This window comes from Marmota monax, unplaced genomic scaffold, assembly GCF_021218885.2.
Source record: "Marmota monax isolate L192 unplaced genomic scaffold, Marmota_monax_Labrador192_F-V1.1 WCK01_AAM20220418_F8-fsc00121, whole genome shotgun sequence".
Lineage (NCBI taxonomy): Eukaryota > Metazoa > Chordata > Mammalia > Rodentia > Sciuridae > Marmota > Marmota monax.
The window spans coordinates 534,125-551,490 of NW_026693351.1; the positions used below are offsets into that span (position 1 = coordinate 534,125).

At 40.3% G+C, this 17,366-nt stretch overlaps 1 protein-coding gene across 21 annotated transcripts in view; it reads left to right on the top strand.

Annotated features, from left to right (window-relative positions):
- Clasp1 (cytoplasmic linker associated protein 1) overlaps positions 1-17,366 on the top strand; it is a 271,318-nt gene that overhangs the window by 132,138 nt on the left and 121,814 nt on the right. The window lies entirely within an intron of this gene.

Genomic DNA, 17,366 nt, shown 5'->3' on the forward strand with positions numbered 1-17,366 from the left:
AAGCTGAGTAGGTTTCAGCAGCAGGTTGTTTATAGATGATGATAGCTTTGGACACTTGAACATAGAATTTTGTCAGTGGGTTTGATTCAAGCAGGTTTGTATCTTTGGGGCTGCTGTTAGAGGATTAAGATTGGTGTTTCTTTTAAAAATTATCATCTTATTTCTCTATGTCTTTTTATACAGGAGTATGGTTATTTGTCTCTAGCTAAGAGGGTTCCTGAGAATGAGGTCATTAGAACAGAGAAGGATGTTCGAAGGGTTATCTGCACAAAGGGCAAATAGCTCTTGGTATAATCACTTTTAAGTATGAGGAACGTTCTGATAGGAACCCTTTCCCAAATTCAGCTCTGAGTTTTTCCAGTTGATTTGCTTTTGTGCCTACATAGTTGCTGTCAAGAAGAATTGGGTCAGGGTGGGTACAGTGATAATTAAAATGACATTTCCAAAAGAGTGCAAGGTGTAGATCTGATGCCTGTAGGTTTGGGATGCTGACATTAAGTATAACCCTTTCAGGGCAAATTCCCAGGTAAAATAAGGTCAAAGGGAGAAATCGATATTTAATCAGTAAAAGGATACACTGTGATTTCTTGTGAATATGACTTTCAGAAATTATTTAGGTTTTGAAATTCTAGATGTTGACTCCTGGAAGCCCAGTTTTAATTTTTAGTCATCAGTATACAAACTTTGTTCATGTATGTTTTTTCTTTTATGGCTGAACCCAGGGCCCTTTCTGAGGTGTTAGTCAAGCTCCCCGCCTCTGCACTACACCCTAGCTCTGTTTGTGTCCCTTAAAGTTGCTTAAACTTCTACCCTCCTCGTTGAAATTTTAAAAATCAACTCAGAATATGCTCACTTAAAATAAGGCCTATACCTTTTAGTACTTTTGTGAGGGACAAGTGACAATATCAGTGCCCTGCTACTTTCTGGTATACTACCAAGAAGGAGTTTGGTTTATGTTTTGGTACTGGGAATGAAACCTAGGGGCGCTTTGCCACTCAGCTAGGTTCCCAGCCCTTTTTTATTTCTTATTTTGAGACACAGTCTTGCTGAGGCTGGCCTCAGATTTACGATTCTCCTGTCTCAGCCTCTCAAGTCTCTGAGATTATAGGTGTATGCTGCTATGTCTGGTAGATTTTCAATTGGCATTGTAAAATATTAAGGGATAGAAACTTGCTCTGACTCTGGTATATAGAGATGGAGCCTGTGGGAAGTGTTAGGTTAGGGTCATCAAAGTGTAGCCACCATGACTGAGTCCTTTTTATTAAAAAAGGGAGAGAAATCAGAGGACATGCGTGCACATTCACAGCTCCTGTTTCAGCTGTGGGCTGCTCTGGGACTCTGCCAGCAAGAAAACTGGACCAGATGTGGGTCCTTAACCTTAGACCAAAACCATAAGCCAAAATAAACCTATCCTGGCCGTGGTACTATTCATTGTCAACAGAAAATGGACTAATATACTAGGCTTCTGTAGCCTCTAGGAATTTGTTTTCCCAAGGCTCATGGTACCAAGGAGTAGTCAACTTTGTTAGGACAGTGACAGATGCTTGGCTTACATGATTGCCAGCAGCCAGCCCAGTGCCTGGTGCAGGTCAGATGTTTAAAACACATCCTCTGCGTACATACAAGAAAGGCTTGTGAGATGATCCTCATTCTACAGATGAGAAAAAAGCTCAGTAAAAACGCGTCTTAACTACAGGTTTTGCTAGGACTCCAAAGTTGGACGAGCTTTTTGAAATCTGTGTACTTTTCACCACTACAAGTGCTGCCTCCAAAGGCGATGGTTATGTGCGGAAGACTGACTTCCAGTTATTGTTGCTTTTCTCTTGGTGAATCTTGGTGAAACTGCACATTGTCACATTGATTTTCCTCATGCCCAGAAATGCCAGAACACTTATTTAGCACGGAGAAGTAGAGCTCTGAGGTCAGGAGACTTATTATTGGCCTGTCCCCATGATGGATATTCACACTGAGTCTCTTCTGGGTTCCAGTGAGGCGGGAGCTGAGCCAGCCCTGTCACTGCTGGCACGCCACAGGATCATATAGCTCCTTATGCTGGGCCCAGATGATATGCTGACCCCGTCAGGGAAGACACATGTACCCACAGACATTTGGGGCTTAGAGAATTCACTGAGCAGTCAGATGGAAAGTTCTTTTGACATGATTAGTGGGGTTTAGTGGTTCTTCCACCAGGTCAAAGCTGAATAAGTAAATGCATTTGCTTTAAAATTTTTTTTAGGGGGGAGAAAATGCCCCACAATTGAAAGGTCCTATTTTCTGTATTCAAGTTAATTTCTTGTGTCTTCATTTTACTTGGGTTTCTTTGTATAGAAATGAAAATTGTGTTCTCGTGTGGCTTCCTATATTTCAGTTTTCTGCAGTCAGATCAGCTGGGGTGAACTGCGTGTAATGTGCTGGTGGCCGTGAGGCTGGACCCAGGTGGTAGAGGATGTGGCAGGGAAAGAGAAGGGCACCACCTTATTGTGGGGCTCTTTTCCTGCTGAAGGAGCAAGCCCTGTCCTGTTTCTACTGAAGGCATGCATTTGCTTCATTGCTCATAGCAAATTGATACTTTCTTCCTCCCCTTCTCCCGCACCTACGGTGAATTCCCCATCAGTGACAGAGATATCTGAGGAATCCCTGCCTCTTCAGATGAGTCTATGCCTTTAGCAAAAGCAACGTGGTGTGGTTGTCTTCCCTGGGCCACCCTGTCCACCGTGTCTCTCACCACCCTCTGCCTTCTCCACTCTGTTACAGAACATTCTCCCTTTTCCTTTATTGTCCTTATCACAGGTTTGTGTCTACAAATGTCATTTTATCTCTTTGTACAGAAAGTTCCCTGTGGGCAGTTAGCAGGATTTGTTTATATTCCCAGGACCCAGATAAGTGCCTGAAAATGTAGTAATCACTCATGTAGTTTTTGAGTGAGTAGACAAAGAAAAAAGATGATTTTTCAAATCAAATAACAGTTAGCCTCCTATTCCTTCTATAAATTACCTTGATTCTTCTTTCTTCAAGGAAATTCATGCTGATCTGGGCATGATGGCGCACGCCTGTAATCCCAGCAACTTGGGAGGCTGAGGCAGGAGGACCACAAGTCCAAGTCCAGCCTCAGCAACTTAGTGAGGTTCTAAGCAACTTAGTGAGACCCTGTCTCAAAATCAAAAATAAAAAGGGATGTAGTGGGGACACATCCCAAGTGGGGACATGCCCAGAGTAGGAGAGCTCTGGACCTATCTGTATGCAGGGGAGTAGCTCACTGGTTTGTTCATTATCCCCTTACAGAAATTTTTGTCCCTATTACTTGGGTTCTTGAATCGTCTTTTTTGAATTCGTTCTAGCTGTGTGGCTGCTCAGCTTGGCAGTGTGCTTCTGAGTTAAGTAGGATGTGCACACATTTAAAGCATTTGACCCTCCCAATTAATGTTAAGTTCCTCAGTGCTGAACACGAGTAATGTAGTGAGTCACTTTGGGAGGTTGATAGGAGGGCACTGTGGATCCTCTCTTTATTTGGTGTGTTCTGTGTTCATATGGCAAGTCTTGTGCACGCCCTCAGCAGAGCATCGCCCTGAATCATAACTGCTGCTACTTTTATGTGTCTGTTCCCATGATGGATTGCAGGCTCCAGAGGAGGAGCTGTGACTCTTTTTTCTGCATCCTAGCTGCCAACAGAGCACCTGGGACACTGTTGCACTTCATAAAGAAACACCTGAGAGCTGAAGGAAGACAGATGCTCAGGTGTGCTGTTGGCATGCAGAGGTGGTATCCTTCCAGCCCTCCCAGGGTAGGAAGCACGGTTCACACTGGTTCCCTGGGAATCTACCCGAGCTTCAGTATAGCGGTAACAAAAGGATTACTTTGAGACTAAGTCATGTCTACAGTGACCCTGTGCCTGGTCTTGAATTCCACATTACAGGAGGCCATAGAGGGTTTGGAGAAAATTTAAAGAATCGATGCCACTTGGTAGAGGCATATTCTTTACTTGGCTTTTTTCTTTTCCTTACAAATGAAACATTTCTTTTCTTGTAACCTGGAGAGAATTGTCATTGAGATCACCAAGACTTCTTGACAATGGGACAAATGGATCATCTCCCTTTGTAGTCAACTCTAGAAAAGGTGAATTGACTGTGCCTACCTCCACTTCTCAGTCATGTTTGTATGTTTCTGTCATCTGCCTGAATTAGTTGTATACTCTTTAAGAGCATTCTAAAGGAAAATTCTATTGCTAATTCTTTACCTCCATTTGCATGTTTTAAAGAGCTTGTTTTTTGTATTCAAAAGTATCAAACAAATAATTAGAGTCTAAATATCTGCATTTTCCCGTACCTATGTCTTCATATGTATTCTGTCTAATCTGCATGAAATCTATTACTGTATGACAAAGATTAGTTGGGTTGCAGATGGCACAGGCCCATGCTGCGTGGTGTGAGTAAAATGGAGACTGAATTGACTTGAGAGCTGAGAGACCTGATGGTGGATCCTGCTTTCCCCGAGGGCAGAAGCCTTACATCAGGCCTCGATTCTCCTGCCTTCTCTTGATCTGCTTTCTTTTGCTCTACTCTGCTCTGTTCTGAGGCAAGTACCTTAAAGCTGCTGCAGGCTTGCCCCTCAGTTCCTAGTCCAGAAGGAAGAGAGGTTCTAGAATTCACTGCCTTGGTGGGTGGGGCAGAGCCTTGACACGTTTCCAGGTCCTGGTGGCTCTCCATTCCTTGAGTAGGGGTGTGGTCCCTCTGAGAGGGAGGAAGATTGGTTGCCTGAGAACTGCTGGGGGTTGTCGGGAGAACAAGGGGCTTGATGTGGGTCAGCACATGGGAGACAGTTGTGTCCTTTTTTTGCAGACAAGGAAGCCTTTTTCTTTTTTAAACCCCATCTTGAGGTTGATCCCAGTGGGAGCTGGGAGAGAGTACAGGCTTGTGACTAATGAAGCCAGTTTATTGCGCAGTGGGAGCTCCGCATTTCTTCATGGAACCAAAAGGTCCATTCTAGGGCTACTCTGTTTTGCACAGTGCCTGCGTCTCTTCTGGGGCTCTCCTGGGCCTCCCTACTGTCACCTGCTCATAAAGAGATTAAGCAGCAGCCAGGACATTTCCACCTGACTGACACTTATAGAATAATGGAGCCTTGGTTTGCCCCTGAAGCAGCACTCAGTGGCTTCTGTCCCTGTGGACTCTGAGCTCCAGCACTGCCTCTAAGGACCAGATATTGGGGGGATCTTGCCTCCTGCCCACCTTTCATTTCATTTCTCTCTCTGGTTTCTGTGGGGTCTTATTTGCATGTCTTCTTCTAGCTTCTTCTCTTCGAACAAGATTAGTAAAACTAAAGTGAATTTTTGAGTTTTCTTGTCTCTGCCTCAGCTGTCTTCTTGCTTGGTTTGTACTAGTGGTATCCTTGTGGCGATGGTTTTAGCTTTCTGGCAGAGAGCTCTTGGCTGAAGGAAGGGAAGGTGATCCCTCACCATATGGTTGGGAGTATTTCAGATTCTCGTTCTCTGGGGAAGGAAAGGATTACTAGTCCCCAAAGGGCAGGAGTAGCACTCGGTTAGCCCCTGCATAGCTTCCATTGAATCCTTTCCATTTTTGTACTGAGAAAAATGACAACATTTCCAACCAGGTTGAAAAATTTTATATGTCCCATTTTCTTCTTCTTCTTGAAAAATTTTATATGTTCCATTTTACTCTTCCTCCTCTTTATCTTTTTCTTTTTCTTCTTCTTCTAAATATTTTTAGTTGTAGATGGACACAATACTTTTATTTTGTTTATTTAGTTTTTTTTTTTTTTTTAAATTGTGGTGTGAGGATCAAACCCAGTGCCTCATGCATGCTAGGCAAGTGCTCTACCACTGAGCCACAACCCCATGCCCTATTTTCTGATAAAAGCAAATGCATGTTTTAGTTTTCTAAATAAGGGAGAGGTTTTTCTTCTTCTTCTTCTGAATGTATATATAGAAATAATTTGTTACAGAGCGCAGTTAAATAGGTCCTATTGCAGAACTGATGCATATTGACTAGATTAGGGGAGATGTCTATATTCCACTCCTCATATTTTTTTTTGTGTGTATTTTTTTTAATTTTTAATTTGTTGACATGACAGTAGAATGCATTACAATTCATATTATACATATAGAGCACAATTTTTCATATTTATGGTTGTACACAAAGTAGAGTCACACCATTCGTGTCTGCATACATGTACTTAGGGTAATGATGTCCATCTCATTCCACTATCTTCCCTACCCCCATTTCTTCCTCTTCCTCCCCTTTGCCCTATCTAAAGTTCCTCCATTCCTCCCATGCTCCCTACCCCATCCCCACATATCAGAGAAAACATTCAGCATTTGGTTTTTTGGGGATTGGCTAATTTCACTTAGCATTATATTCTCCAACTCCATCCATTCACCTGCAAATACCATGACTTTATTCTCTTTTAATGCAGAATAATATTCCATTGTGTATATATATCACATTTTCTTTATCCATTCATCTACTGAAGGGTATCTAGGTTGGTTCCACAGTTTAGCTATTTTGAATTGTGCTGCTATAAACTTTGATGTGGCTGTGTCCCTGTAAAATGCTGTTTTTAAGTCCTTTGGTTATAGCTGGAGGAGTGGGATAGCTAGGTCAAATGGTGGTTCCATTCCCAGTTTTCCAAGGATTCTCCATACTGCTTTACATATTGGCTGCACCAATTTGCAGTCCCACCAGCAATGTATGAGTGTACCTTTTTCCCCACATCCTCGCCAACACTTATTGTTGTTTATGTTCTTAATAGCTGCCATTCTGACTGGAGTGAGATGAAATCTTAGAGTAGTTTTGATTTGCATTTCTCTAATTGCTAGTCCACTCCTCATATTTTGATGGAGGAAGAATGTAGAAACTTTGAAAAAGCTGAGTACTATGATGTATGCCTCCTAGCCACTTAGGAGGCTGAAGCATGAGAATCACGTTTGAGGCCTCAGCAACTTAAGTGAAACCCTCACCAATATAGCCAGATCCTGTCTTGAAATCAAAAGGGTAGGTGGTAAAGTGTCCCTGAGTTTAATTCCCACTACCAAAATAATAACTACAGCAACAACAATAACAATAGGAAAAATAAAAAGAAATTTTGAAGAAAAAAAGTCCTTTATCCAGACACTAACTCAGTGTGGTTTGTGATTTTGATGCCTTTCATAAGCACCCTCCAATTTAGGTTAAGATTTAGGCATCTTCCAGCTTAGGTTAAAATGAAAAGCCAGGGTGCCACATGGGCAAGAAATATAGTCGTTAATCAAGACCTCCGGAGACCAGGCAGGAAGCAGGTCTGATTTTATTGCACAGTTACCATGTATGTATACTCAGGCAGCAGCTAAGCGGATTATAGGCAGCCACCAAAGCAATGTCTGCTAACTGTCCTTGCAGTAGCCAATCGAGGAGTGAGCTGTGGAGCAAGCTCAGGGATTACAACACATGGTCTCACCCCAGGGCTGTACCTACCTGGTAAATGGCCTGCCACTCGGGCGCCCTTACCGGAAGCCATGTATGCAGTACTCCATGCACTTGTCCCCACAGTGTATGTCTTAACATTCCTTTTGTTAAAGTTCCTGTGGAGGATTTTATTTTCCTTGCTGCTGGTGTTGAACTGTTTTATTTCATTTTTGGACAGTTCCTTGGTGATGTGTAGAAAACAAAATTGATTTTTGTATGTTGGTTTCATATTCTGCAATCTCACTGAACTCATCTATTGGTTCCAGTTTTTCTAGTGAATTCCTTAGCATTTTCTGTATAACAAGATCATGTCATCTGTGAAGTTTTGAGGTGGTTTTATTCTTCTTATCCAATCTGGATGCATTTTCTTCTTCTGATTTGATTGTCCTGCCTAGAACCTCTAGTACAATGTAGAGTAGAAATAGTGAGAATGGGCATCTTACCTAGTTTCTGGTCTTGGGGAAAAATACTTATTCTTTCACCCTTAAGTATTGTTCAGGTGGTATGTTTTTGTAGATGCCCGCCCCCTCTCCCCAGTACTATGGATTGAACCAGGGGTGCTTTACCATTGAGCTACATCTGCAGCCCTTTTTATTTTTTATTTTGAGACAGGGTCTCTATAAGTTGCTGAGGCTGGCCTTGAACTTGTGATCTTCCTGCCTAAGCCTCCTGAGTTGCTGGGATTACAGGTGTACATCACCAAGCCAATTTGCACATGGTCTTTATCAGGTTGAGAAAATTTCCCTGTAATTCTTGGTTATTGCATTTTTAACATGAAAGGGTTTTGTGTGTTGTCAAATACGTGTACTGTGTTTAGAAAGTGTGTTGTTTTTGTCTTTTGTTATGTTAATATGGTATACTAAATTAATTGATACTGCATGCTAAACCAACATTGCATTCCTGGGGTAGATCACACTTGGCCATGGTGATAATTATGTTTGTATGTTTCTTGGTTTGGTTTGTCAGTTGTGTTTAAGAAAAACAAAGTGTGTTTTTATCTTCTGCCCTCATACCACAACAGTTAACACTACATAAGACCCTGAGATGACCACAGACACTGTAGGGGTTTTTCCCCATCAACAAGCAAGCTGGGCTGCAGCAAAAACACAAGTTTTCTATTCCATAGGATGAGGGCTCAGTCCCCAGGACTGCCACCATTTCAGACCCAGTCACAAGCCCAGGCCTCCAAACTTTGACTGACCACCTACGAATTAGGTTCTCACAACTCACTTCTCAGGTTCAGTTAATTTGCTAGAGTGGCTCACAGAATGCGAAGAAACACTATACTTATATTTATTGGTTTATTATAAAGGATATTTTAAAGGCTAAACATAAGCAGTCAGGAGAAGAGTTATATAGGGCAAAGTCTGGAAGGATCCCGAGCTCTGGAGCTTCTGTTCCCCTGAAATTCAGGTGCAGCTTCCTACAAGCCTCCACAGGTGCAGATGGCCAGAAAATCCCAAACTGTCCTTTGGTGATTTCATGGAGACTTTACTGCACAGTCACGGGCAAGATTAGAGCATGGATAGCCATGTCACGATGTGATCATAGATCAAAAGAGTATGAGCTCGTGCTAGTAGACTGAGTGAGGAACCTGGCAAAGCCTGTCTATTTAGAGTCTGTTGAGGGTCTTGGCCTTTGTGTCGAATTCCTTCTTCATGGGCGTGGGCCAGGACCACTTCTGAAATGGAGATCACATGACCTGCCAGAACGATAGGGAAAATTTCTTTTTGTGTAAGACAGAGAGGCAGGGGTAGATGGAGTCTATTTTTACTTTCTATGAACTGCCTTGAGGAAGAGAAACCCTAGTTTCCATGGCCTTCCTTGGGGAGAAAATGGAACAGGTGGAAGGAGAGCAGGAGAAAGTGAGAGAGCAAGAAGGAGAGAGACCTTGCTTTCTGAGGCCTGCCTCTGGGGCCTGAAGTGTTCCAACATTGTTCTGCTCACTGTGGAAATAACAAGGGTTGTGGGATAAAACACACACATAATGCATATCATATCATATCACATCACAGTAGTATTTTGTTAAGAATTTCATCTGTATTCATAAGGGACATTAATGATTCTCTAAGAAATTATCTTAAGTACAAAATTTCCATAAGTAAGCAACCATCTGTTATAAGGATTGTGCAAAATGATGATAGAAAGCACTTAACACTGTGCCCATCACAAAGTAAGTGGCCATTTTGTGTGAATTCCTTTTCCCAGTGGTCGTCACTTGATGTTATGACTCTGGATTGAATCCTAGCTTCATCCATCTTCCTGATAGCAGTACAGCTTTGAGTATATTGTTTCTGAATGTCTTATTTTAAAAATATGTTTTGATCTTTAAGATTGGAGTAGAACAGTTCTTCCCTCTTAGGGTTATCAAGAGGATTTAATTCATAATATGCAAAACTAAGCATAGGGCCTGGTACATGGGTATGTAACTCTTGTTACTCTTAAATGTGTCAGCTACAGTGGTGTGTGTGAACAGTGATAAGTTTTATTAAAATTTATTAGACAAATATTGATACAGAAAAATATTTACTAAATATTCATAAAGGGCAAAACATTTTTTGTGTGTGCATGTGTGTATAAAATGGATATATTTGAGTGCACCACAGTCCAGGGATGCATATAAAATAGCTAGCATTTTAATTCTTGGAGCTTATAATTACTTAACCACAGAACTTCAACAATTAATTTAAAAATGGGTACATATTCTACCAGAATAAAAATAAATATAGAATAAATATAAGTATAAATATATATTTCTTTCTGGTAGCAAATCAGTGAACTTAAACTATTTTGGGTTGTAATTATCGTACTTTTTTGTTTTGCTCTCAGATACTTTTATATCTTTGACTTTATTATACGCTCTGATTTGAATGTGGTTTGAGTGTGCCTGCCAAAGGTTTATGTGTTGAAAACTTGGTCCTCAGTGTGGTGATGTAAGAGATGGAGGAACCTTTACTAGGTGGGGTCTAGTGGGAGATGATTTTGTCATTGATGGCACTGTCCTGGTAAGAAGACAGTGCTGGTCTTAGAGTCAGCACTTTCCTAGAAAGTGATTATTATAAAAAGAGCAAAAGACCAGTCCCTCTCAACCTGGCCGCTAACCCGCCATATGGTCATTCTTGGATGCACTCCACCAGGATGTGACACAGCCCTCACCAGAGGCCAGGTTGATGGGGCTACCCGATTGTGGACTTTTAGCTTCCCAAACTGTGAGCTTCGTAAACCCCTTTCTTATTAAGTATCAGCATTAGGTACTTTATTATAGCAGTGAAAAATAAGTTAATACATTATGTAATGAACCCTTATTCAGTTTTAAAAAGAAATAAAAGCTCCTAAAAAAAGATATGTGAAGAAAAGTTTGCATTCATTTGCAGACTTTGTTTTTCTTCATATGGATTGACAGAATTCAATGTTTGAATGCCTACTGTGTGTTGTATCCCCCCCACTCCAGGAACAGAGAAATAGCCCGTATCTGCAGATGACTGATTTCGGTGTGGGGTGCAATAAATGGCACATATGTGACAGGTAGCAGAGAAAAAGGCACTGTTAACTCCTTCTGGACAGACCCCGGGCAGGATCTCAGGGGAGCTAACAGTAGGCTGGTGTTTTCCAGAGCACATCAGGATGTCTGGTACAAGACTTGGATTCAGCAGAAACAGCTTTTGCAAAGAACAGGAAGGAAAAAAATTAGGGGATGTTTGTGAAGAGCGGCCACCCTCTGGGCTTATTATGGTGTCTCTGCACCCTCTTCTTGGGAGTGCTAATTATATTCTAGCTTCTAGGCTCCTTTACTTTTTATTCCCTTGGAGGAGAATTTCAGTAGCAGGGAGTGGGTGAATCTGAAACCCTGTCAGGAATATTATCTTCATCCACAAAGTGTCCTGGATAAAGTGAAGCAGAGGTAGTTGTCTTTTTGCTTTGGAGAATGAGGAATTTCCTCCCCCTGAGGCTTCCACCAGGCTAAGTCTGCCTCAAGCAAAGAGAGGAAAGGAAAGGCTTTGGTGGCTTATGTCCTGGCCTTCCCGCAGATGGTCAATGAATAGACATTTCTTAGTTTTTGTGATGTTTCTTTTTAAAATTTTTGATGCTGGGGATTAAAGCCAGGGATGTTCTACCACTCCTTTTTATTTTTTGAGACAGCATTTTAAGTTGCTGAGGCTCGCCTCAAATTTACTCCTGCTTCAGCCTTCCAGGTCCCTGGGATTACAGGCATGCACCACCAAACTGGCAGTTTCTTTGAATCCTTGTAGATGAGTGTTTAAATTTTCCAAATGGACAGTATCATCTAGAGCTTGCAAATCCAAGTTCCAGATACCAACTTGAAGTCTTTCTTTACATTCACATCTCTGCCACCCACTTACTCAGATCTCTAGTCACAATGGTATATAATGCTCCTTTAGATCATTTTTTTGGCCCATAAAATCTATGTGGCTTGTTGCTTTATGGCTTTCCCTACCCAGCGTGATTAAAATTCAGTTCCAAGGCAGATGGATTCTGCTAAGGGATCCTGAGGGACAAGTCCCACAGATGACTCTGCTTGTATTCCAGCCTTTGTGTTTTTTGCACTAATTCTTCCACTGTGTTTTCAACTCTGTTTCGTATCAGTAGTTGTTAATCAAGGTATGCAGTTTTATTTTGCTTCCCTTTCACTGTGTCTACTTAATTGGATTACTAGGAGTGGGGTGATTGCAGCTAGATGAAAATTTCACTGTCATTCTGTAGAGACTTCTAGTTCTGTAAAGAACTAGAGCTTAGGTGATTTGTAAAAGATTAAAGGAGGTGGCTGTGAACTGGAGACTGCAGTTGGTTTACACCAGATTTCCACCCCAGACTGTCAGATAAGAGAAGTGTCAGTCAGAAGGCAGTGGTGGCTGAAGATAGAATTAATGATTTCTCTGGGCTCAGAGAGAATTTATCTTTCTGTAAAACGATTTTCTGTGTGTAACATATGTTGTATTGTGTGAAAATTTTTAAACTAGTTTAACAGCAGAAGATTGCATAGTTAAAAATTCTCATTTTCACACGTTTTTGTCTTAGTTAAAGAGAAGCTATATACTAACAGATGTCTGCTTACTGGAAAAGCCTAAAGAAATGGAAATTTAAGTGGCTAATAGAGCTTGGTATGGATGGATTTAATTGAGAAATGCTGAGATAAGTTAGCACCTGGGACTGGGGACTGTGAGCCTCCCCGTCTGGGTTGACCACTCTGTAACACATCCAGTTGTGGATGCAGCTTATTGCCCAGTTAAAGAATGTCCCATTCTACACAGGAAGTTCCCAGCTAACTGAAATTAGGTACCTTTCTTATAGCCCAACTTCCATTTTAATTTCCTTTAATTTCTGAGTGTCCAAAAAGCTGGGAAATACAGACTAAACTTACTTTTCCACAGTATGTTAGTTAAGTTTTCAAATTGTAGGTTCCATTGGCTTTTATCCTCCAGACATTTTCCAGGTGAAGTACCTCTAAATTTAAACAGTGTGCCCAGTTATTAATTTGGAAAGTTTCCCTGAATTTCTAATACAGGCAGGAAATAGGAACTACTCTCTTCATTAGTACACACATTGCATGAAAAAGAATCGAATCTTTCGATGCTGGTCCTGGGTGGTTACTACCAGTACCTGCTATTGAGCAGCTCAGTTACATAGATGTCATTTGATCCCTGTAACGTCTGTGCATTTTACATAGTTTGGGTTCAGAGGTTTTTCTGTATATGTGTTTGTGTTTCATAGTTTCTGTTTAACTACCAGACTTCGAACGGTCACTTCTTACTAACATCACTTTGCTTAACCCCTACAACCCCCTTTTTGTTATCCCTATAATTAGTTGTTTCTAATCTGCTTAGGAAATCAGAAAAGTGAGCTTGTTAGATTCATTCCCAAAGTGTAAGTAAAAAGACCAAGTAGGACTGTCAGAGCTCAGTTTTAAAAACCTTGCCAACAACACCCTGAAGGCGTTTCCATGAGTTGCCCTGAGTGTTGTGTCTTCTCAGTGAAGTGTGGCATCTTCAGTCTTGGTCAAGGATGATTAGCTTAAAATCGCTTTCATTTCTGCACACCTTAGTTCCCCTGTCAATTTTTTATTTTTTGTGTGTAACATATGTACATAGCAATATATATCATCATTGTAATTTCACTGGCCACCAGCTTATTTTATTTGCCCAGAACAGGAGGCTATAAAAAAGAATGAAAAATAAACATCAGGTGTTTCATTTTTGTTTGAAGCTTTCAATTAAAGTAAAATTAAGGTATTAGGATAAAGTCTTATATTTATTCACATAAATTCACATTCACCATCTCTACTATTCTTCATTTCTTTATGTAAATCCGAGTTTCCAGCTGGTATGTATTTCTTTTTGGCTGAAGATAGTCCTGTAACATTTCTTGGAGTGTGGGTCTGCTGGTGGCAAATTGTTTGTTTTGTTGTGCCTTTATTCTTAAAATATAATTTTAATGTTTATAGAATTTTAAGCTAATAATTTTCTTTCACTATTTTCCATAAGTCATTCCATTCTTTTCTGGCTTAAAGGGTTTCTGATGGAGTCTGATGTAATTTTGTTTGTTATTCTAAATGTAATGTGTCTTTTTTCCGCACTAATTGCTTTTCACTTGTTTTAAGCGATTCGATGATGAGGTACCTCTGTGTGCTTTTCTTTGTATATGTTTTGTTTGGTGTTTTTATTTGGGTATGTAGGTTCATAGTTTACAATAAATTTGGAAAAGTTTTGGCCACCATTTTCTTCTCCTTCTCCATCTCTCTCTTTCACAATATTGGGGATTAAACCTAGAGTGTTCCATTGCTGAGCTATATCCCCAGTCCTGTTTTCTTATTTTTAATTCGAGACAGGGTCTCACTGAGTTGCACAGGCTGGGCTTGAACTTTTGATCCTTTTGCCTCAGCCTCTTGAGTGGCTGGGATTACAGATGTGCACCACCACATCTGACTGGCTATCATTGCTTAATATCTTTTCCTGCCCTACCCAACAACCCATCCCCCCATCTTGCTGGGAATACAGTGTCATCTGTGTTAGGCAGCTTGATATCCTTCTGGCTTGTGAGACTATTCCTTTCATTCTTTTACATCTGCTTTGTTTCTGTGCTTAATTTTGGATAAATTCTGTTTCTCTGAGTTTAACTTCTCTGACTTTTTTCACATTTAATTAAATTTTCATTTCAGATATTTTTAAAAGTTTAAAGCTCCATTTCATCCTTTTGAAATTTCCTTTTCTCTTATTGTGTCAGTGTTCCTTTAATATTGAGCATAATTATATGAGCAATATGTATGTTTTTATCTGAGTCATTTTTTAGTTACTATTTTCTGATCCCCCTACTCAGATTATGGACCATGTTTTCCTGCCTCTTGTCATGTTTAGGAATTTTTGATTAGATGTTTTATGTTGTGAATGTTACATTTTGGAATTTCGGAATTTTGTTATATTCCTTTAAAGAATGTGATGCTTTGTTTTAGCAAAACAGTTAAATTTACTTGCAGACCTGTCTAATCCCCTTGAGGCCTGTTTTTAAGCTCTCATAGGGGCAGGTTTAGTGTATCCTTCACTGCAAAAATAATAGCTCAACTCCAATATAAGATCCGACTCTCTGGGGGTCTCTATTAAATACCTTGGATAAGTCACTGAAAACGTTCCATTCTGGCTAATTGGGGCTTGAACATATTCATACTCGATTGTTCACTTTACACTTTACTGGTTATTTTTCACGTTGTAAGTGCAGTCATAAGTTGATTGTATAGCTCACCTTGCTGCTTTCTGTTCTGGGGATCATAGTTCTGCACTGCCTATTATCCGGTATCTGAAAGTTGTTGTTTTATATATTCTGACTGGTTTCTTAGAAAAGGTTAAGTCTAATCCTTGCTTGTTGCATGCAGAAATCCCAGGGATTTCATTAAAATTGGTTCATTGAAAATTATTTTTAGTAATTAAACACAGTTCTAAATAGTATGTCTATGTGTGTTACAATTCTAGACCAAACATAATTTACACAAATTTTAGAGTGAAATATAACAGTGTTTTCATCTCCCCCGTTGATTTTTAAATCTTTCCCACAGACTGAATCTGTTCCTGTTCTAAGCAGAAAAAGAAAGCAGTTCTTCAGTCTGTTCCCATAATGACAGAGGCTCAGGCACTCTCGGAGCTCCCGGGAGGACAGATAGGTTTCCATCAGTCCTTGTCACTGCTAATGCTTGCAGTGCTCAGCTGCTGATCTCTCCTCTGCCTTGTACTTATCCTTTATATTAGGTCTAGATTTTCCTCTTGGGAAGGAATTTATGAATGTGCTTTACAGTTTCTGACTCCATATGGAAGTCTGTTTAGTAGAAACTGTACACGTGAACCAGTAAGAAATTGATGTGTGGATTGAAAGAACCCTATTGAAACAGTTTAGCGTGGTGAGACAATCTGGGCAATGTGAAGCTCAGAGAAAGGAGCTGGTTTACATAAGCATGACTTTGTAAGGACTGTCTCCCCTCCCCTCAAGTTGAATAAACTAGTAATTTGAAGTTCATTGTTGGTGAGTTTTAAGGCACACAGGGCTCTTGAGTAAACACAGTCTTGGCTTTTGATAGTTTACCTAAGAAGCAGCAAGGAGAAAAGGATGCCATTTTTATCTGTTTTTGTTGTTTGGTTAACAGTCATTTACTTTGGATCTATTGGTAATGTTCTTAGTTTTCTTTTCTGTTTTTAATTATTCCAATTTCACTTAGCCTCCTAAATGACTCACAATTGCTGCATAAGCTCATGGGGACTTGGTATATAAGCATCATGATAGTTTTTATTCTCCATCATTAAAATGTCCTTTGTACACATGTTGATTTTTAAGGATCCCACCCTCCAGTTTTTCCTCTTTTTCTTTTTAATTTTGAATACAGCTTGAGGAGCATTGGTTGGATTCACTGCTGCTTAGAAAATTTTAAAGTATTTATCAAAAAATGTAATTTAAAGCCGGGCATGGTGGCTCATGCCTGTAATCCCAGTGGCTGCTAATGGCTGAGGCAGGAGGATCACAAGTTCAAAGCCAGCCTCAGCAAATGAGGCGCTAAGCAACTTATTGAGACCCTATTCCTAAATAAAAAATACAAAATAGGCTTGTGGATTTGGTTCAGTGGTTGAGTGCTCCTGAGTTCCATCCCTGGTACTCCCCATCCTGCCAAAACTTTACTGAAAGAGAAATGTAATATATGGAATATAGAGGGGGCTTTTTTTTCCCTTGCCTGTTCAGTTGGTTTAAGTTTTAAAATGATAGCATTGAATGTTGGCAAGGATATGGCTGTATGGATATTTTCTTGACCTTCCAGGAAAATGTACACATTTATACGACCCATCTGAAGACAAATTTGGCAATATACATTAAATACTTCTATACTTTTGACCCCGTAGTATTATGACCAAAAGCTTGGTTTTTGTCCCTGATGCCAATCCAATAATGAGGACACGGTCTCAGAAAAAGGAAAAAGAAGGTTTATTGCTTTGTTAGCAAAGGAGAAGCCAGGGGACTCCTGTCCCAGAGGCTGTGATTCTGTCCATCAAGTGGAACAAGGTACTTTTTTAAAGAGGTGGTTCAAAGGCTATACATTCCATGTGTTCTCTGTTGGAGTTGTGATTCACTTGGTTAATTTGGAAGATAGTCATTTCTGAGATCTTCTGGTGCCATCCCCAAAGTCTTCATAAATTACTTCATTTCTTTGGTGGATGTGTACTCAGGACAGATAACTCTGCCTAGGAGGGAGAAGAAAGGTGATCCTGTTTCCCCTGATATTAGGGAAGGGAAGAGATTAGGGAAGAGCAGGGAGAGAGGAAGAGAAAGAAACCTCCATTTAAAAAATAAGTCTCAGTGACTGAGCAGCAAAAGCTATATTCAAAGCGTAAAGTGGACCACTGTTACAGTATTGCTTCTAAG